At 54.7% G+C, this 19,383-nt stretch overlaps 10 non-coding genes across 10 annotated transcripts; all 10 read left to right on the top strand.

The window, feature by feature from the left end:
• The first annotated feature begins 4,709 nt into the window (after nucleotides 1–4,709).
• LOC140584143 (U2 spliceosomal RNA) lies at nucleotides 4,710–4,897 on the top strand. Its single transcript, XR_011986173.1, has one exon. It is a non-coding gene; the product is annotated as a U2 spliceosomal RNA (small nuclear RNA).
• Nucleotides 4,898–5,324: 427 nt separating this feature from the next.
• Nucleotides 5,325–5,438, top strand: LOC140584406 (U5 spliceosomal RNA). Its single transcript, XR_011986368.1, has one exon. It is a non-coding gene; the product is annotated as a U5 spliceosomal RNA (small nuclear RNA).
• A 195-nt stretch (nucleotides 5,439–5,633) lies between these two features.
• On the top strand, nucleotides 5,634–5,825 carry LOC140584896 (U2 spliceosomal RNA). The gene has a single exon (XR_011986858.1). It is a non-coding gene; the product is annotated as a U2 spliceosomal RNA (small nuclear RNA).
• A 423-nt stretch (nucleotides 5,826–6,248) lies between these two features.
• On the top strand, nucleotides 6,249–6,362 carry LOC140584408 (U5 spliceosomal RNA). The gene has a single exon (XR_011986370.1). It is a non-coding gene; the product is annotated as a U5 spliceosomal RNA (small nuclear RNA).
• A 6,041-nt stretch (nucleotides 6,363–12,403) lies between these two features.
• On the top strand, nucleotides 12,404–12,597 carry LOC140584132 (U2 spliceosomal RNA). Its single transcript, XR_011986162.1, has one exon. It is a non-coding gene; the product is annotated as a U2 spliceosomal RNA (small nuclear RNA).
• A 432-nt stretch (nucleotides 12,598–13,029) lies between these two features.
• LOC140584409 (U5 spliceosomal RNA) lies at nucleotides 13,030–13,143 on the top strand. The gene has a single exon (XR_011986371.1). It is a non-coding gene; the product is annotated as a U5 spliceosomal RNA (small nuclear RNA).
• Nucleotides 13,144–13,338: 195 nt separating this feature from the next.
• On the top strand, nucleotides 13,339–13,530 carry LOC140584907 (U2 spliceosomal RNA). Its single transcript, XR_011986869.1, has one exon. It is a non-coding gene; the product is annotated as a U2 spliceosomal RNA (small nuclear RNA).
• Nucleotides 13,531–13,934: 404 nt separating this feature from the next.
• LOC140584410 (U5 spliceosomal RNA) lies at nucleotides 13,935–14,048 on the top strand. The gene has a single exon (XR_011986372.1). It is a non-coding gene; the product is annotated as a U5 spliceosomal RNA (small nuclear RNA).
• Nucleotides 14,049–14,243: 195 nt separating this feature from the next.
• Nucleotides 14,244–14,435, top strand: LOC140584918 (U2 spliceosomal RNA). Its single transcript, XR_011986880.1, has one exon. It is a non-coding gene; the product is annotated as a U2 spliceosomal RNA (small nuclear RNA).
• Nucleotides 14,436–14,859: 424 nt separating this feature from the next.
• LOC140584411 (U5 spliceosomal RNA) lies at nucleotides 14,860–14,973 on the top strand. The gene has a single exon (XR_011986373.1). It is a non-coding gene; the product is annotated as a U5 spliceosomal RNA (small nuclear RNA).
• Nucleotides 14,974–19,383: the final 4,410 nt, after the last annotated feature.

A 19,383-nucleotide genomic window follows, 5' to 3' on the forward strand; every position in this document is an offset into this window, starting at 1 on the left:
TTCCTGCCCCCAACGGAAAACGTCATACGCCGACGCTCTGTTAGGCAGCAGAGCTGTCGGCAAGGAGAGTGGTGGGGGAGCGCAAGCCCCCACGTCCGGGCAGGAACAGTCGGCGGCGGGGGCAGGAGGAGATGCCCTGGCCGAGGTGGAGGAGGCCCCAGCGACAGCGACTGCAATGCAGGAGGGGTCTCCAGTCCTGGCTCCAGGTGTCAGCAGCAGGAGGAGAAAGAGCGGCGCATCCCCCCGGAGGAGGAAGAAGAGCAGAAGGGAGGCACAACCCGACGCATCCAGCCCTCCGGCTGCCACCTTGCCAGCAGTGGCGGCCGGGGACCAAGGCCGAGAGAGTCCCCCCTCCCCGACATTGGGGGCCCCCCATCTGGTGTGGGACTTGGGACAGTCCCCTGCGCCCCCCCAGGAGTACAGCAGTGTGCAGGACAAAGCAAATGAACAGGAGTACCTGGGGGGGCTGGAACTGGGGGGCCTTTTGGGTTTGACTGAGGAGGGGGGGCAGTAATGCGGTATTGTTTTTAATGGCTGGCTTTTATTATTTTAGTGTGTTGTTTGTAATTGTATTTTACCTTTTTAACATTTCATGGCCAATTTTAATATTGTCACCTTGAATGTCAGGGGTTTGAGGAACGTTTTAAAGCGCACATCTGTTTTTAATCAGCTGGCATCTTCTCCCTTCAGCATTTGTTTTCTGCAGGAAGTCCACCTCCGGGACCAGCGGGACGAGGCTCTCTTTTCACGACAATGGAAGAGGGGTAGATCCTACTGGAGCGTAGGTGGTGTCCACTCCTCAGGCGTCGGGATCCTTTTTGGCGACCGCGCCTTTGAAGAAGTAAGATCGTTTACCGTTCTTCAAGGTAGGGTTTTGGGGGTGGACGCCACATGGAGGGGACAGCGCCTCCGGGCCATATGTGTCTACGCTCCAGTGGAGGCCTCGTCCCGTATAACTCTCTTTGAAGAGTTGTCCCCGTTCTGTGTCACAGATCGACACTTGATTTTAGGAGGGGACTTTAACATCTCGTTGGAGGGTAGACAGGATGTCAGCTCTGGGCACTTTCGCCATTTTATTCGTTCCTTTAAACTTGTTGATGGTTTTAAGATATGCAACCCCAGCATGCCGGGCTTCACCTGGCACAATAGTCGCGGAGCCAGCAGTCGCATCGACTATATTTTAGCCTCACCCCCCGTTGTTTTTAAAAAGGTGTCCCTCTCCCCACAGTGGCCCACTGACCACTTGGCAGTGGAGGCCACTGTTTCCATAGACGCCCCTGAATATGGGGGTGGCTATTGGAAAATGAACCTGCAGATCCTGGAGGAGAGCGATTTTAGACACCTTTTTTTAGATCACTTCTCCGAGTGGCAGAAGGACAAGCCTACCTTCCCCTCCGTGGCCGAATGGTGGGAGAGTGTGAAGGATAGGATCCGAACCTTCTCCATGCAGTACAGCAAGCAGCGCAGGATGGAGAAGAAATTCTCCATTCTGCAGCTGGAGAGAAGGTTGCGGGATGAATACGCCGCTCACAACAGCGGGGGCACCATCGACCACGAGCGACTGCTGGATATAAAGGGTGAGCTGAGGCGCCTGCATGCACAGGCTGCCTCGGCCCAAATGCTCCGCGACAGAATGTTCTTTTTGGAAAACAATGAAAAGTGCAATACTCATTTTTTCCAGAGAGCCAGGGAAGCCCGGGAGGAGAAGACCTTCGACTCTCTCCGGGCCTTAAACGGCGATACGGTAACAACAACATCAGACATGCTGGAGGTTGCTAAATTGTTTTATCACAATCTTTTTAAGGTTAGGGACACGGACCCGGTTGCAGGGGAGCGGTTCCTAGACAACACCTCACCTTGCCTTCCCAGTGACATTCGTGACGGCTTAGAAGCCCCCATCACCTTGGCCGAGCTGACCGCAGTGCTTGGCAAGATGAACCGCCGCAAGGTACCGGGCCTTGATGGGCTCCCGGTGGAATTTTATTCCACTTTTTGGGATGTCCTCGGGCCGGAATTACTGCAGGTTGTAGAGGACGTTCAGCGCCGGGGTTTGCTCACTAGGAGCATGAGGTCAGGGGTTCTTTCTTTGTTGCACAAGAAGGGTGATCGTGCCGACCTTGGCAACTGGAGGCCCCTGACCATGCTTTGTGTAGACACAAAGCTCATCGCAAAGACCCTTACAGAACGCCTGAAGAAGGCCATGGCTCATCTGGTTCACAGCGATCAGACGTGTGGAGTACCGGGTCGATCGGCGACGTGGAACCTCCATCTCATCCGCGACGCCATCGCCTGGGTGGAGGACAGGAACCTCCCTCTCCTGCTGGTCAGCTTGGACCAGGAGAAAGCCTTCGACCGGGTAGATCACCGCTTCCTGTTTCAAGTATTGGGTAAGTTTGGCTTTGGACCCAATTACCTGGGGTGGTTACACACTTTGTATAACGAAGTTGGGAGCCATGTTGTTATCAATGGCTTCCTGAGTGACTTGGTGCCCCAGCTGAGTGGAGTGAGGCAGGGATGTCCCCTCTCCCCCCTCCTCTACGCGCTCTATATAGAGCCACTGGCGTGCGCCATTCGCACCCACCCCGGGGTCGATGGCCTTCTTATCCCAGGAAGTCGGGGGAAAACTGTTAAACTGACCCAGTACGCAGACGACACCACCCTTTTCGTCTGCTCGGATCAGTCTCTCGGTCATGCCATGAGCCTTGTTCATGCGTTCGGTAGGGCCTCCGGCGCGACGCTCAACCTCAGTAAGTCGGTGGCCAAGTATTTCGGCAGCTGGAAGGCGAGGGAGGGCGTCGCAGGGGGTCTCACCCTCTGTGACGGACCTCTCAAAGTGTTGGGGGTCAACTTCCTTTCGGATGGTGCCGCCCGTTTGAACTGGGAGGAGCGGTTGGCGATCGCCAGGCGGAAGATCGGACTGTGGAAGTCCAGGTCCCTGTCCTTCCAAGGTAAGGTCTTAGCCTTAAAAGTGGATATTCTTCCCACCCTGCTCTACCTTGCACATGTGTACCCTTTGCCCCGCTTCATGCGCAGAGGCCTGACGAGAGACGTTTTCAACCTCGTCTGGGGGGGCAGGTACGAGTACGTGCGTAGGGAAGTGATGTATCTCGGAAAGGACAGTGGGGGGAGGGATGTTATTGACTTTCCTCTCAAGCTTGACTGCCTGTTCTTCTCGCAGCTCTGCACGCGCCTGGCAGCTCCCCTCGAGCACCCCCATCAGCACTTTGTGCGTCTGTGGCTGGCTCTCCCCATGAGACGCCTGGTGGCGTCGTGGACCAACCTCGGCCCCAAGGCTGAGACCCTGCCGGCCCACTACAGCCACGCTGTCAAGTGGAGTAAGTTTATTCCGGCAGGTGTCAAGACAGAGGCCTTGACCAAGCATAGAGCGCTTTACAGGGCTTTGCTTGGTCATAGGGATACTCGGGCCATGTTGGGCCTGGAGGAAGGCACATGGGCGAGAATCCAGCCTAAGGGTTTGGATCACAGGCTGCAGGACCTGAACTGGCAGTGCCTTCATGGTAAGCTGCCAGTCAGGGACGTCTTACATAGGCATAAGCTGACCAGACACCCCCGCTGCCCCAGGGCCGAGTGCAGCGAGGATGAGACCATCAGGCACGTGTTTTGGGACTGTGGGCATGCACAGAGAGTTTGGGGGTTGGTAGCGGGCCTGTGTGGACGTGTGGACCCGCAGCCCGGTCTGACCTACGACAAGGTGTTGAAGGGGTGGGACCCCAAGCTCCATAACCCCTTCGGCCCCTGGATGTGGCTGCTGGTCAGCATTACCAAGCGAGAGCTGTGGGATGCCAGGACCGCGCTCATCCGCAGAGGGGTTCATCTGGAGGCACAAGGGGTGTTCCGTAAAATCCGGGCCGACTTGGGTTTCAGGATGGAGACTGACGTCATCCAGCGGGGCTACCACGAGGCCAAGGAGAGGTGGAAGGGCCTCTTTTGGCTTTAGCTCCGTTTCGTTTAGGTGGTGACGCTCCATTCTACAGGGTGGACATGACGCACCTTTCTGGAGCACACAGAAGGTACTTTGGGTTTTAGGTGAGTGTGCTTTGTTTTTTTGTGCGTGTGTTGTATTTCAAATACTTTTTTAATAATTGCATGTACAGAATTTATTGTGCACTACTGGTTGATCACTTTTAGCACGTATTTATTAATATTAACATTATCTATTAACATTTTAATCTATTTGGTGTGCTTTGTTTCTGTGATTAACCGTATTTTATGCCCGAAGTCTCAGATTTTATGTGTGTGGATGGTGTATAACCCTGTTTTAACCCGACCCTTGTGTTTGAAATTTGTGGTCTGTGGGTCTGTTCCTCTTTTAAGGTTTTAACCTTTTAATGGCTTGCATTTGAGGTGACATTTTATTTGTAGAAATGGCCAGATGAATGTAATTAAAGGGTAAATGTGTGTAATTTTAATTGTTGATTTTATTACTGTTTTGATTATTTTATGGTATATAGTTCTGCATAATTTGTTTGTTTAATACTGTTTTAATATGTCTTATTATTATGATTCTATTGTATTGCCATTGATGTGTATTATGTTAAAAATTTCAACCTTTTACATTGTTGTAATATTTGTTTGTGATGTATGCTGGAAAGGTTGTTTTAATATGCATGGATGACGATGCCAATTTTAAAAGTGTAGGTTTGATGTTTATATGTTTTGATCAGGTGGTGTTGATTTAAATGATGTGCAGAACTGTTTAATAAAGTATGGAAAAAAAAAAAATCTGTTCTTATCAGTTTAATATCTGATACGTCCCCCATGGAGGGGACCACATATTAAACGGATTTTTGGAACAGGGAGCCGGAAGTGGGGCTTGCCCCGTCCGCTCCACGCATCGACCCGGTATTGCAGTGCTTCCGGGAATGGTGCACCTCTACTGCCCCCTGTTGTCGAAAGGCAGAACTGACTGACTGACTGACTGACTGACTGAGTGAGTGAGTGAGTGAGTGAGTGAGTGAGTGACTAATAGACTGAGTGCTGTGAGGGGGGGGGCCCTGTCTGTGCGTGGCCCCCGTTTCCCGCCGTTTTTCTTTTTTTTTTTTTTTTTTTTTTTTTTTTTAAAGGAAGGTGACACACTGTTTGTGCGGTGGACAGCTGCGCTGAGGTAAGGCATGATGTCATCTTTGCCTTTTGAATTTCCCCTCATGTTTGTTAAAATGATTGCTGTCTTTTGAGAGGACAGGAGGACAGGGAGGAGTCGGGGCCCCGAGGACGGCGGCTGCGACGCCCCTGGGCATTCTACTCCGAGCGGGGGCGTCACGCAGGCCCGGCTAACGGCGACGGGCTTGGCGGCGGCCCCATATCGACTCGGGTCTCTCTTCATCCCGTATAAATCTTTCGCCTTTTACTAAAGATTTCCGTGGAGAGGGATAGCGATGAGTTCATGGTATTTTTGGAGGCTCTGCCCAAGCAGAGCTGCACTGCTGCTGTCAAAGGAAGACTGGGCCCGGCTTAGCGGCTGGCGTTAGGTGCCCGGTGGCGCGGCTGTGGTCTCCCTGGATCACGCGTGGACTCGCCGGGCGACACCTGCCAGAGGGGCTGGTGAGGGCTGAGCCGCGCCAGCTCCGTCGGCATCCCGCATGCCGGCGCCCGGCGGGGCGCAATTTGTGGGTATCGCTTCTCGGCCTTTTGGCTAAGATCAAGTGTAGTATCTGTTCTTATCAGTTTAATATCTGATACGTCCCCCATGGAGGGGACCACATATTAAACGGATTTTTGGAACAGGGAGCCGGAAGTGGGGCTTGCCCCGTCCGCTCCACGCATCGACCCGGTATTGCAGTGCTTCCGGGAATGGTGCACCTCTACTGCCCCCTGTTGTCGAAAGGCAGAACTGACTGACTGACTGACTGACTGAGTGAGTGAGTGAGTGAGTGAGTGAGTGAGTGACTAATAGACTGAGTGCTGTGAGGGGGGGGGCCCTGTCTGTGCGTGGCCCCCGTTTCCCGCCGTTTTTCTTTTTTTTTTTTTTTTTTTTTTTTTTTTTAAAGGAAGGTGACACACTGTTTGTGCGGTGGACAGCTGCGCTGAGGTAAGGCATGATGTCATCTTTGCCTTTTGAATTTCCCCTCATGTTTGTTAAAATGATTGCTGTCTTTTGAGAGGACAGGAGGACAGGGAGGAGTCGGGGCCCCGAGGACGGCGGCTGCGACGCCCCTGGGCATTCTACTCCGAGCGGGGGCGTCACGCAGGCCCGGCTAACGGCGACGGGCTTGGCGGCGGCCCCATATCGACTCGGGTCTCTCTTCATCCCGTATAAATCTTTCGCCTTTTACTAAAGATTTCCGTGGAGAGGGATAGCGATGAGTTCATGGTATTTTTGGAGGCTCTGCCCAAGCAGAGCTGCACTGCTGCTGTCAAAGGAAGACTGGGCCCGGCTTAGCGGCTGGCGTTAGGTGCCCGGTGGCGCGGCTGTGGTCTCCCTGGATCACGCGTGGACTCGCCGGGCGACACCTGCCAGAGGGGCTGGTGAGGGCTGAGCCGCGCCAGCTCCGTCGGCATCCCGCATGCCGGCGCCCGGCGGGGCGCAATTTGTGGGTATCGCTTCTCGGCCTTTTGGCTAAGATCAAGTGGATTTTACGCTCTTTTTATCGCTTTTAAAGGACTGCGTCGGGTTTTTTAGAGGAAGGCACGGTGACCCTAATGCGTGACCAGTAGGTGGCTTGACCGCCGCTGCCACGGGGCGACCCGTGCCTTCCTTTTAGCCTTTTATCCCTGCTTTTATTTTCGTTTTTATTAGGCTGGGGATCCCGCAGTGGCTGGTGGCCTGCCCGCCGCCCTGTTGGGTGAACTGGTGTTTTTTATTCTTAGGTGTTTTTAATAGTTTAGCATTCCTCGGCTCATCCCGGATTGGCGGACGGCAGCAGGACCACGGCGGACGTCGGGACCACGGCGGCAGGAGGACTCTGCTCCAGGAACGACGTCGGTGGACCATCCCGGATGGCGACGGCCGGCGGTGCTGCGAGGAAGCCCTTCAGCGGGCCGTGGCTGGTAGCAGGCGGTGGCCTGCGTAATACCGCCCGGTTCTGCTGGAGGGCCGAAGGGGAGGTGGGCACCTTCCCTGACCGCCTGGCCTTCATCCGGGAGGTGGCCTTCGGGGAGCTGGGCCTCCGCATGGAGGATATCCTCTGTGTGCAGCGGAATGGACCTCACCAGTTCTTCGAGGTCACCCTGTCCACCGACGAGAGTTACTCCAAGGTCCTGGAGCGGAGCAAGGAGAGGGCCCAGTACCCTCTCCTGGGTCAGTATACCATCGAGCCGCTGTGGTGGCCCGACAAGCGAGTGATAACTGTACATTGTTTCAATCCTCATATCACCGCCGAGGCCGTCCGCCAGTTCCTGAACAAGTATGTGGACCTCCTTCCTGGCCACAAGGACATTCGGGATGAGCTGGGGATCTGGACTGGTCGACGCCAGTTCCAGGCCCGCCTGCGCCTGGACGCTAATGGCGCGGGCGGTTTTAGTCATCCCCCAGCCTATTTTAATTTGCAGGGTAACAAGGCTTACTTGTTTTATTCTGGACAGCCTCCCTTCTGCCGACAGTGCCATAGTTTTGGACACACTCTGGAGGGGTGCGCCAACCTGCGCTGTCGGAACTGCCTGGAGCCGGGGCATATGGCCAGGGACTGCAAGGGCCCCCGTCGCTGTATCCACTGTAACGGTGAGGACCATCTGGCTCGTTCCTGCCCTCAACGGAAAACATCATACGCCGACGCTCTGTCAGGCAGCAGAGTCGTCGGCAAGGAGAGTGGTGGGGGAGCGCAAGCCCCCACATTAGGGCAGGAACAGCCGGCGGCGGGGGCAGGAGGAGAAGCCCTGGCCGAGGTGGAGGAGGCCCCAGGGACAGTCACAGCGATGCAGGAGGGGTCTCCAGTCCTGGCTCCGGGCGTCAGCAGCAGGAGGAGGAAGAGCGGCGCATCCCCCCGGAGGAGGAAGAAGAGCAGAAGGGAGGTACAACCCGACGCTTCCAGCCCTCCGGCTGCCACCTTGCCAGCAGTGGCGGCCGGGGACCAAGGCCGAGAGAGTCCCCCCTCCCCGACGTTGGGGGCCCCCCATCTGGTGTGGGACTTGGGACAGTCCCCTGCGCCCCCCCAGGAGTACAGTAGTGTACAGGACAAAGCCAATGAACAGGAGTACCTGGGGGGGCTGGAACTGGGGGGCCTTTTGGGTTTGACTGAGGAGGGGGGGCAGTAACGCGGTATTGTTTTTTAATGGCTGGCTTTTATTATTTTAGTGTGTTGTTTTTAATTGTATTTTACCTTTTTAACATTTCATGGCCAATTTTAATATTGTCACCTTGAATGTCAGGGGTTTGAGGAACGTTTTAAAGCGCACATCTGTTTTTAATCAGCTGGCATCTTCTCCCTTCAGCATTTGTTTTCTGCAGGAAGTCCACCTCCGGGACCAGCGGGACGAGGCTCTCTTTTCACGACAATGGAAGAGGGGTAGATCCTACTGGAGCGTAGGTGGTGTCCACTCCTCAGGCGTCGGGATCCTTTTTGGCGACCGCGCCTTTGAAGAAGTAAGATCGTTTACCGTTCTTCAAGGTAGGGTTTTGGGGGTGGACGCCACATGGAGGGGACAGCGCCTCCGGGCCATATGTGTCTACGCTCCAGTGGAGGCCTCGTCCCGTATAACTCTCTTTGAAGAGTTGTCCCCGTTCTGTGTCACAGATCGACACTTGATTTTAGGAGGGGACTTTAACATCTCGTTGGAGGGTAGACAGGATGTCAGCTCTGGGCACTTTCGCCATTTTATTCGTTCCTTTAAACTTGTTGATGGTTTTAAGACATGCAACCCCAGCATGCCGGGCTTCACCTGGCATAATAGTCGCGGAGCTAGCAGTCGCATCGATTACATTTTAGCCTCACCCCCCGTTGTTTTTAAAAAGGTGTCCCTCTCCCCACAGTGGCCCACTGACCATTTGGCAGTGGAGGCCACTGTTTCCATAGACGCCCCTGAATATGGGGGCGGCTATTGGAAAATGAACCTGCAGATCCTGGAGGAGAGCGATTTTAGACACCTTTTTTTAGATCACTTCTCCGAGTGGCAGAAGGACAAGCCTACCTTCCCCTCCGTGGCTGAATGGTGGGAGAGTGTGAAGGATAGGATCCGAACCTTCTCCATGCAGTACAGCAAGCAGCGCAGGATGGAGAAGAAATTCTCCATTCTGCAGCTGGAGAGAAGGTTGCGGGATGAATACGCCGCTCACAACAACGGGGGCGCCATCGATCACGAGCGACTGCTTGGCATAAAGGGTGAGCTGAGGCGCCTGCATGAACAGGCTGCCTCGGCCCTAATGCTCCGCGACAAAATGTGCCTGTTGGAAAACAATGAAAAGTGCAACGCCTTTTTTTTCCAGAGAGCCAGGGAAGCCCGGGAGGAGAAGAGCTTTGTCTCTCTCCGTGCCTCAAATAGCAACAAGGTAACTACAACATCAGACATGCTGGAGGTTGCAAAATTGTTTTATTGTGATCTTTTTAAGGTTAGGGACACGGACCCGGTTGCAGGGGAGCGGTTCCTAGACAACATCTCACCTTGTCTTCCCAGTGACATTCGTGACGGCTTAGAAGCCCCCATCACCTTGGCCGAGCTGACCGCAGTGCTTGGCAAGATGAACCGCCGCAAGGTACCGGGCCTTGATGGGCTCCCGGTGGAATTTTATTCCACCTTTTGGGATGTCCTCGGGCCGGAATTACTGCAGGTTGTAGAGGACGTTCAGCGCCGGGGTTTGCTCACTAGGAGCATGAGGTCAGGGGTTCTTTCTCTGTTGCACAAGAAGGGCGATCGTGCCGACCTTGGCAACTGGAGGCCCCTGACCATGCTTTGTGTAGACACAAAGCTCATCGCAAAGACCCTTACCGAACGCCTGAAGAAGGCCATGGCTCATCTGGTACACAGCGATCAGACGTGTGGAGTACCGGGTCGATCGGCGACGTGGAACCTCCATCTCATCCGCGACGCCATCGCCTGGGTGGAGGACAGGAACCTCCCTCTCCTGCTGGTCAGCTTGGACCAGGAGAAAGCCTTTGACCGGGTAGATCACCGCTTCCTGTTTCAAGTATTGGGTAAGTTTGGCTTTGGACCCAATTATCTGGGGTGGTTACACACTTTGTATAACGAAGTTGGAAGCCATGTTGTTATCAATGGCTTCCTGAGTGACTTGGTGCCCCAGCTGAGTGGAGTGAGGCAGGGATGTCCCCTCTCCCCCCTCCTCTACGCGCTCTATATAGAGCCACTGGCGTGCGCCATTCGCACCCACCCCGGGGTCGATGGCCTTCTTATCCCAGGAAGTCGGGGGAAAACTGTTAAACTGACCCAGTACGCAGACGACACCACCCTTTTCGTCTGCTCGGATCAGTCTCTCGGTCATGCCATGAGCCTTGTTCATGCATTCGGTAGGGCCTCCGGCGCGACGCTCAACCTCAGTAAGTCGGTGGCCAAGTATTTCGGCAGCTGGAAGGCGAGGGAGGACGTCGCAGGTGGTCTCACCCTCTGTGACGGACCTCTCAAAGTGTTGGGGGTCAACTTCCTTTCGGATGGTGCCGCCCGTTTGAACTGGGAGGGGCGGTTGGCGATCGCCAGGCGGAAGATCGGACTGTGGAAGTCCAGGTCCCTGTCCTTCCAAGGTAAGGTTTTAGCCTTAAAAGTGGATATTCTTCCCACCCTGCTCTACCTTGCACATGTGTACCCTTTGCCCCGCTTCATGCGCAGAGGCCTGACGAAGGACGTTTTCAACCTCGTCTGGGGGGGCAGGTACGAGTACGTGCGTAGGGAAGTGATGTATCTCGGAAAGGACAGTGGGGGGAGGGATGTTATTGACTTTCCTCTCAAGCTTGACTGCCTGTTCTTCTCGCAGCTCTGCGCGCGCCTGGCAGCTCCCCTCGAGCACCCCCATCAGCACTTTGTGCGTCTGTGGCTGGCTCTCCCCATGAGACGTCTGGTGGCGTCGTGGACCAACCTCGGCCCCAAGGCTGAGACCCTGCCGGCCCACTACAGCTACGCTGTCAAGTGGAGTAAGTCTTTTCCGGCAGGTGTCAAGACAGAGGCCTTGACCAAGCATAGAGCGCTTTACAGGGCTTTGCTTGGTCATAGGGATACTCGGGCCATGCTGGGCCTGGAGGAAGGCACATGGGCGAGAATCCAGCCTAAGGGTTTGGATCACAGGCTGCAGGACCTGAACTGGCAGTGCCTTCATGGTAAGCTGCCAGTCAGGGACGTCTTACATAGGCATAAGCTGACCAGACACCCCCGCTGCCCCAGGCCCGAGTGCAGTGAGGATGAGACCATCAGGCACGTGTTTTGGGACTGTGGGCATGCACAGAGAGTTTGGGGGTTGGTAGCGGGCCTGTGTGGACGTGTGGACCCGCAGCCCGGTCTGACCTACGACAAGGTGTTGAAGGGGTGGGACCCCAACCTCCATAACCCCTTCGGCCCCTGGATGTGGCTGCTGGTCAGCATTACCAAGCGGGAGCTGTGGAATGCCAGGACCGCGCTCATCCGCAGAGGGGTTCATCTGGAGGCACAAGGGGTATTCCGTAAAATCCGGGCCGACTTGGGTTTCAGGATGGAGACTGACGTCATCCAGCGGGGCTATCACGAGGCCAAGGAGAGGTGGAAGGGCCTCTTTTGGCTTTAGCCCCGTTTCGTTTAGGTGGTGACGCTCCATTCTACAGGGTTGACGTGACGCACTTTTCTGAAGCACACAGGAGGTACTTCGGGTTTTAGGTGAGTGTGCTTTGTTGTTTTTGTGCGTGTGTTTTAATTAAAATGTTTTTAACTAACAGCATGTGCATAATCAATTAAGCATGGTTTTGGTTGATCTTTTTTAGCACTTATTTATTAATATTAATAATCATTGTATTTATTAACATCTAACATTTTACTTGTTGTGCTGTATATTAAGTGATTGACCATGTTTTATTCCCGAGGTGCTGATTTTAAGTGTTTGGAAATATGTATGACCCTGTCTCAACCTGACCCTGGCGTAGAGGTTGGAGGTCGGCGGGTGTGTTCCTCTTTTAATGGTTTTAGTTTTTAATAGGTGGCATTTATGGTGACATTTTATTTTTGTAAATGGCCATTTAATTGTAGTTGTGTTTTAATTGTTATTGTAACGTATTGGTGGTTTTATAGTTGTGTGTCTTTTTGCAGTTCTGGAGAGGTTTTGTTTAATGTTGTTTTAATAATGCTCTGTTTTGTATAGCATATATAAGTAGCACTGTGTGTTGAGAATGTTTTAGCCTTTTATAAAGTATTTATGGATATATATTTTTACTAATTTGTGAACCTAAAAGGCTGTTTTATTATGTTTTGATTACAGTGCTAATTGATGCTAATTGATGTATATATGCTTTGTGTATTGGTATGATTTTAATTGTTGTACAGAACTGTTTAATAAAGTATTGGAAAAAAAAAAAAAAAAATCTGTTCTTATCAGTTTAATATCTGATACGTCCCCCATGGAGGGGACCACATATTAAACGGATTTTTGGAACAGGGAGCCGGAAGTGGGGCTTGCCCCGTCCGCTCCACGCATCGACCCGGTATTGCAGTGCTTCCGGGAATGGTGCACCTCTACTGCCCCCTGTTGTCGAAAGGCAGAACTGACTGACTGACTGACTGACTGACTGAGTGAGTGAGTGAGTGAGTGAGTGAGTGAGTGAGTGACTAATAGACTGAGTGCTGTGAGGGGGGGGGCCCTGTCTGTGCGTGGCCCCCGTTTCCCGCCGTTTTTCTTTTTTTTTTTTTTTTTTTTTTTTTTTTTTAAAGGAAGGTGACACACTGTTTGTGCGGTGGACAGCTGCGCTGAGGTAAGGCATGATGTCATCTTTGCCTTTTGAATTTCCCCTCATGTTTGTTAAAATGATTGCTGTCTTTTGAGAGGACAGGAGGACAGGGAGGAGTCGGGGCCCCGAGGACGGCGGCTGCGACGCCCCTGGGCATTCTACTCCGAGCGGGGGCGTCACGCAGGCCCGGCTAACGGCGACGGGCTTGGCGGCGGCCCCATATCGACTCGGGTCTCTCTTCATCCCGTATAAATCTTTCGCCTTTTACTAAAGATTTCCGTGGAGAGGGATAGCGATGAGTTCATGGTATTTTTGGAGGCTCTGCCCAAGCAGAGCTGCACTGCTGCTGTCAAAGGAAGACTGGGCCCGGCTTAGCGGCTGGCGTTAGGTGCCCGGTGGCGCGGCTGTGGTCTCCCTGGATCACGCGTGGACTCGCCGGGCGACACCTGCCAGAGGGGCTGGTGAGGGCTGAGCCGCGCCAGCTCCGTCGGCATCCCGCATGCCGGCGCCCGGCGGGGCGCAATTTGTGGGTATCGCTTCTCGGCCTTTTGGCTAAGATCAAGTGTAGTATCTGTTCTTATCAGTTTAATATCTGATACGTCCCCCATGGAGGGGACCACATATTAAACGGATTTTTGGAACAGGGAGCCGGAAGTGGGGCTTGCCCCGTCCGCTCCACGCATCGACCCGGTATTGCAGTGCTTCCGGGAATGGTGCACCTCTACTGCCCCCTGTTGTCGAAAGGCAGAACTGACTGACTGACTGACTGAGTGAGTGAGTGAGTGACTAATAGACTGAGTGCTGTGAGGGGGGGGGCCCTGTCTGTGCGTGGCCCCCGTTTCCCGCCGTTTTTCTTTTTTTTTTTTTTTTTTTTTTTTTTTTTTAAAGGAAGGTGACACACTGTTTGTGCGGTGGACAGCTGCGCTGAGGTAAGGCATGATGTCATCTTTGCCTTTTGAATTTCCCCTCATGTTTGTTAAAATGATTGCTGTCTTTTGAGAGGACAGGAGGACAGGGAGGAGTCGGGGCCCCGAGGACGGCGGCTGCGACGCCCCTGGGCATTCTACTCCGAGCGGGGGCGTCACGCAGGCCCGGCTAACGGCGACGGGCTTGGCGGCGGCCCCATATCGACTCGGGTCTCTCTTCATCCCGTATAAATCTTTCGCCTTTTACTAAAGATTTCCGTGGAGAGGGATAGCGATGAGTTCATGGTATTTTTGGAGGCTCTGCCCAAGCAGAGCTGCACTGCTGCTGTCAAAGGAAGACTGGGCCCGGCTTAGCGGCTGGCGTTAGGTGCCCGGTGGCGCGGCTGTGGTCTCCCTGGATCACGCGTGGACTCGCCGGGCGACACCTGCCAGAGGGGCTGGTGAGGGCTGAGCCGCGCCAGCTCCGTCGGCATCCCGCATGCCGGCGCCCGGCGGGGCGCAATTTGTGGGTATCGCTTCTCGGCCTTTTGGCTAAGATCAAGTGTAGTATCTGTTCTTATCAGTTTAATATCTGATACGTCCCCCATGGAGGGGACCACATATTAAACGGATTTTTGGAACAGGGAGCCGGAAGTGGGGCTTGCCCCGTCCGCTCCACGCATCGACCCGGTATTGCAGTGCTTCCGGGAATGGTGCACCTCTACTGCCCCCTGTTGTCGAAAGGCAGAACTGACTGACTGACTGACTGACTGAGTGAGTGAGTGAGTGAGTGAGTGAGTGAGTGACTAATAGACTGAGTGCTGTGAGGGGGGGGGCCCTGTCTGTGCGTGGCCCCCGTTTCCCGCCGTTTTTCTTTTTTTTTTTTTTTTTTTTTTTTTTTTTTAAAGGAAGGTGACACACTGTTTGTGCGGTGGACAGCTGCGCTGAGGTAAGGCATGATGTCATCTTTGCCTTTTGAATTTCCCCTCATGTTTGTTAAAATGATTGCTGTCTTTTGAGAGGACAGGAGGACAGGGAGGAGTCGGGGCCCCGAGGACGGCGGCTGCGACGCCCCTGGGCATTCTACTCCGAGCGGGGGCGTCACGCAGGCCCGGCTAACGGCGACGGGCTTGGCGGCGGCCCCATATCGACTCGGGTCTCTCTTCATCCCGTATAAATCTTTCGCCTTTTACTAAAGATTTCCGTGGAGAGGGATAGCGATGAGTTCATGGTATTTTTGGAGGCTCTGCCCAAGCAGAGCTGCACTGCTGCTGTCAAAGGAAGACTGGGCCCGGCTTAGCGGCTGGCGTTAGGTGCCCGGTGGCGCGGCTGTGGTCTCCCTGGATCACGCGTGGACTCGCCGGGCGACACCTGCCAGAGGGGCTGGTGAGGGCTGAGCCGCGCCAGCTCCGTCGGCATCCCGCATGCCGGCGCCCGGCGGGGCGCAATTTGTGGGTATCGCTTCTCGGCCTTTTGGCTAAGATCAAGTGGATTTTACGCTCTTTTTATCGCTTTTAAAGGACTGCGTCGGGTTTTTTAGAGGAAGGCACGGTGACCCTAATGCGTGACCAGTAGGTGGCTTGACCGCCGCTGCCACGGGGCGACCCGTGCCTTCCTTTTAGCCTTTTATCCCTGCTTTTATTTTCGTTTTTATTAGGCTGGGGATCCCGCAGTGGCTGGTGGCCTGCCCGCCGCCCTGTTGGGTGAACTGGTGTTTTTTATTCTTAGGTGTTTTTAATAGTTTAGCATTCCTCGGCTCATCCCGGATTGGCGGACGGCAGCAGGACCACGGCGGACGTCGGGACCACGGCGGCAGGAGGACTCTGCTCCAGGAACGACGTCGGTGGACCATCCCGGATGGCGACGGCCGGCGGTGCTGCGAGGAAGCCCTTCAGCGGGCCGTGGCTGGTAGCAGGCGGTGGCCTGCGTAATACCGCCCGGTTCTGCTGGAGGGCCGAAGGGGAGGTGGGCACCTTCCCTGACCGCCTGGCCTTCATCCGGGAGGTGGCCTTCGGGGAGCTGGGCCTCCGCATGGAGGATATCCTCTGTGTGCAGCGGAATGGACCTCACCAGTTCTTCGAGGTCACCCTGTCCACCGACGAGAGTTACTCCAAGGTCCTGGAGCGGAGCAAGGAGAGGGCCCAGTACCCTCTCCTGGGTCAGTATACCATCGAGCCGCTGTGGTGGCCCGACAAGCGAGTGATAACTGTACATTGTTTCAATCCTCATATCACCGCCGAGGCCGTCCGCCAGTTCCTGAACAAGTATGTGGACCTCCTTCCTGGCCACAAGGACATTCGGGATGAGCTGGGGATCTGGACTGGTCGACGCCAGTTCCAGGCCCGCCTGCGCCTGGACGCTAATGGCGCGGGCGGTTTTAGTCATCCCCCAGCCTATTTTAATTTGCAGGGTAACAAGGCTTACTTGTTTTATTCTGGACAGCCTCCCTTCTGCCGACAGTGCCATAGTTTTGGACACACTCTGGAGGGGTGCGCCAACCTGCGCTGTCGGAACTGCCTGGAGCCGGGGCATATGGCCAGGGACTGCAAGGGCCCCCGTCGCTGTATCCACTGTAACGGTGAGGACCATCTGGCTCGTTCCTGCCCTCAACGGAAAACATCATACGCCGACGCTCTGTCAGGCAGCAGAGTCGTCGGCAAGGAGAGTGGTGGGGGAGCGCAAGCCCCCACATTAGGGCAGGAACAGCCGGCGGCGGGGGCAGGAGGAGAAGCCCTGGCCGAGGTGGAGGAGGCCCCAGGGACAGTCACAGCGATGCAGGAGGGGTCTCCAGTCCTGGCTCCGGGCGTCAGCAGCAGGAGGAGGAAGAGCGGCGCATCCCCCCGGAGGAGGAAGAAGAGCAGAAGGGAGGTACAACCCGACGCTTCCAGCCCTCCGGCTGCCACCTTGCCAGCAGTGGCGGCCGGGGACCAAGGCCGAGAGAGTCCCCCCTCCCCGACGTTGGGGGCCCCCCATCTGGTGTGGGACTTGGGACAGTCCCCTGCGCCCCCCCAGGAGTACAGTAGTGTACAGGACAAAGCCAATGAACAGGAGTACCTGGGGGGGCTGGAACTGGGGGGCCTTTTGGGTTTGACTGAGGAGGGGGGGCAGTAACGCGGTATTGTTTTTTAATGGCTGGCTTTTATTATTTTAGTGTGTTGTTTTTAATTGTATTTTACCTTTTTAACATTTCATGGCCAATTTTAATATTGTCACCTTGAATGTCAGGGGTTTGAGGAACGTTTTAAAGCGCACATCTGTTTTTAATCAGCTGGCATCTTCTCCCTTCAGCATTTGTTTTCTGCAGGAAGTCCACCTCCGGGACCAGCGGGACGAGGCTCTCTTTTCACGACAATGGAAGAGGGGTAGATCCTACTGGAGCGTAGGTGGTGTCCACTCCTCAGGCGTCGGGATCCTTTTTGGCGACCGCGCCTTTGAAGAAGTAAGATCGTTTACCGTTCTTCAAGGTAGGGTTTTGGGGGTGGACGCCACATGGAGGGGACAGCGCCTCCGGGCCATATGTGTCTACGCTCCAGTGGAGGCCTCGTCCCGTATAACTCTCTTTGAAGAGTTGTCCCCGTTCTGTGTCACAGATCGACACTTGATTTTAGGAGGGGACTTTAACATCTCGTTGGAGGGTAGACAGGATGTCAGCTCTGGGCACTTTCGCCATTTTATTCGTTCCTTTAAACTTGTTGATGGTTTTAAGACATGCAACCCCAGCATGCCGGGCTTCACCTGGCATAATAGTCGCGGAGCTAGCAGTCGCATCGATTACATTTTAGCCTCACCCCCCGTTGTTTTTAAAAAGGTGTCCCTCTCCCCACAGTGGCCCACTGACCATTTGGCAGTGGAGGCCACTGTTTCCATAGACGCCCCTGAATATGGGGGCGGCTATTGGAAAATGAACCTGCAGATCCTGGAGGAGAGCGATTTTAGACACCTTTTTTTAGATCACTTCTCCGAGTGGCAGAAGGACAAGCCTACCTTCCCCTCCGTGGCTGAATGGTGGGAGAGTGTGAAGGATAGGATCCGAACCTTCTCCATGCAGTACAGCAAGCAGCGCAGGATGGAGAAGAAATTCTCCATTCTGCAGCTGGAGAGAAGGTTGCGGGATGAATACGCCGCTCACAACAACGGGGGCGCCATCGATCACGAGCGACTGCTTGGCATAAAGGGTGAGCTGAGGCGCCTGCATGAACAGGCTGCCTCGGCCCTAATGCTCCGCGACAAAATGTGCCTGTTGGAAAACAATGAAAAGTGCAACGCCTTTTTTTTCCAGAGAGCCAGGGAAGCCCGGGAGGAGAAGAGCTTTGTCTCTCTCCGTGCCTCAAATAGCAACAAGGTAACTACAACATCAGACATGCTGGAGGTTGCAAAATTGTTTTATTGTGATCTTTTTAAGGTTAGGGACACGGACCCGGTTGCAGGGGAGCGGTTCCTAGACAACATCTCACCTTGTCTTCCCAGTGACATTCGTGACGGCTTAGAAGCCCCCATCACCTTGGCCGAGCTGACCGCAGTGCTTGGCAAGATGAACCGCCGCAAGGTACCGGGCCTTGATGGGCTCCCGGTGGAATTTTATTCCACCTTTTGGGATGTCCTCGGGCCGGAATTACTGCAGGTTGTAGAGGACGTTCAGCGCCGGGGTTTGCTCACTAGGAGCATGAGGTCAGGGGTTCTTTCTCTGTTGCACAAGAAGGGCGATCGTGCCGACCTTGGCAACTGGAGGCCCCTGACCATGCTTTGTGTAGACACAAAGCTCATCGCAAAGACCCTTACCGAACGCCTGAAGAAGGCCATGGCTCATCTGGTACACAGCGATCAGACGTGTGGAGTACCGGGTCGATCGGCGACGTGGAACCTCCATCTCATCCGCGACGCCATCGCCTGGGTGGAGGACAGGAACCTCCCTCTCCTGCTGGTCAGCTTGGACCAGGAGAAAGCCTTTGACCGGGTAGATCACCGCTTCCTGTTTCAAGTATTGGGTAAGTTTGGCTTTGGACCCAATTATCTGGGGTGGTTACACACTTTGTATAACGAAGTTGGAAGCCATGTTGTTATCAATGGCTTCCTGAGTGACTTGGTGCCCCAGCTGAGTGGAGTGAGGCAGGGATGTCCCCTCTCCCCCCTCCTCTACGCGCTCTATATAGAGCCACTGGCGTGCGCCATTCGCACCCACCCCGGGGTCGATGGCCTTCTTATCCCAGGAAGTCGGGGGAAAACTGTTAAACTGACCCAGTACGCAGACGACACCACCCTTTTCGTCTGCTCGGATCAGTCTCTCGGTCATGCCATGAGCCTTGTTCATGCATTCGGTAGGGCCTCCGGCGCGACGCTCAACCTCAGTAAGTCGGTGGCCAAGTATTTCGGCAGCTGGAAGGCGAGGGAGGACGTCGCAGGTGGTCTCACCCTCTGTGACGGACCTCTCAAAGTGTTGGGGGTCAACTTCCTTTCGGATGGTGCCGCCCGTTTGAACTGGGAGGGGCGGTTGGCGATCGCCAGGCGGAAGATCGGACTGTGGAAGTCCAGGTCCCTGTCCTTCCAAGGTAAGGTTTTAGCCTTAAAAGTGGATATTCTTCCCACCCTGCTCTACCTTGCACATGTGTACCCTTTGCCCCGCTTCATGCGCAGAGGCCTGACGAAGGACGTTTTCAACCTCGTCTGGGGGGGCA

This window comes from Paramormyrops kingsleyae, unplaced genomic scaffold (genome assembly GCF_048594095.1).
Source record: "Paramormyrops kingsleyae isolate MSU_618 unplaced genomic scaffold, PKINGS_0.4 ups31, whole genome shotgun sequence".
NCBI lineage: Eukaryota > Metazoa > Chordata > Actinopteri > Osteoglossiformes > Mormyridae > Paramormyrops > Paramormyrops kingsleyae.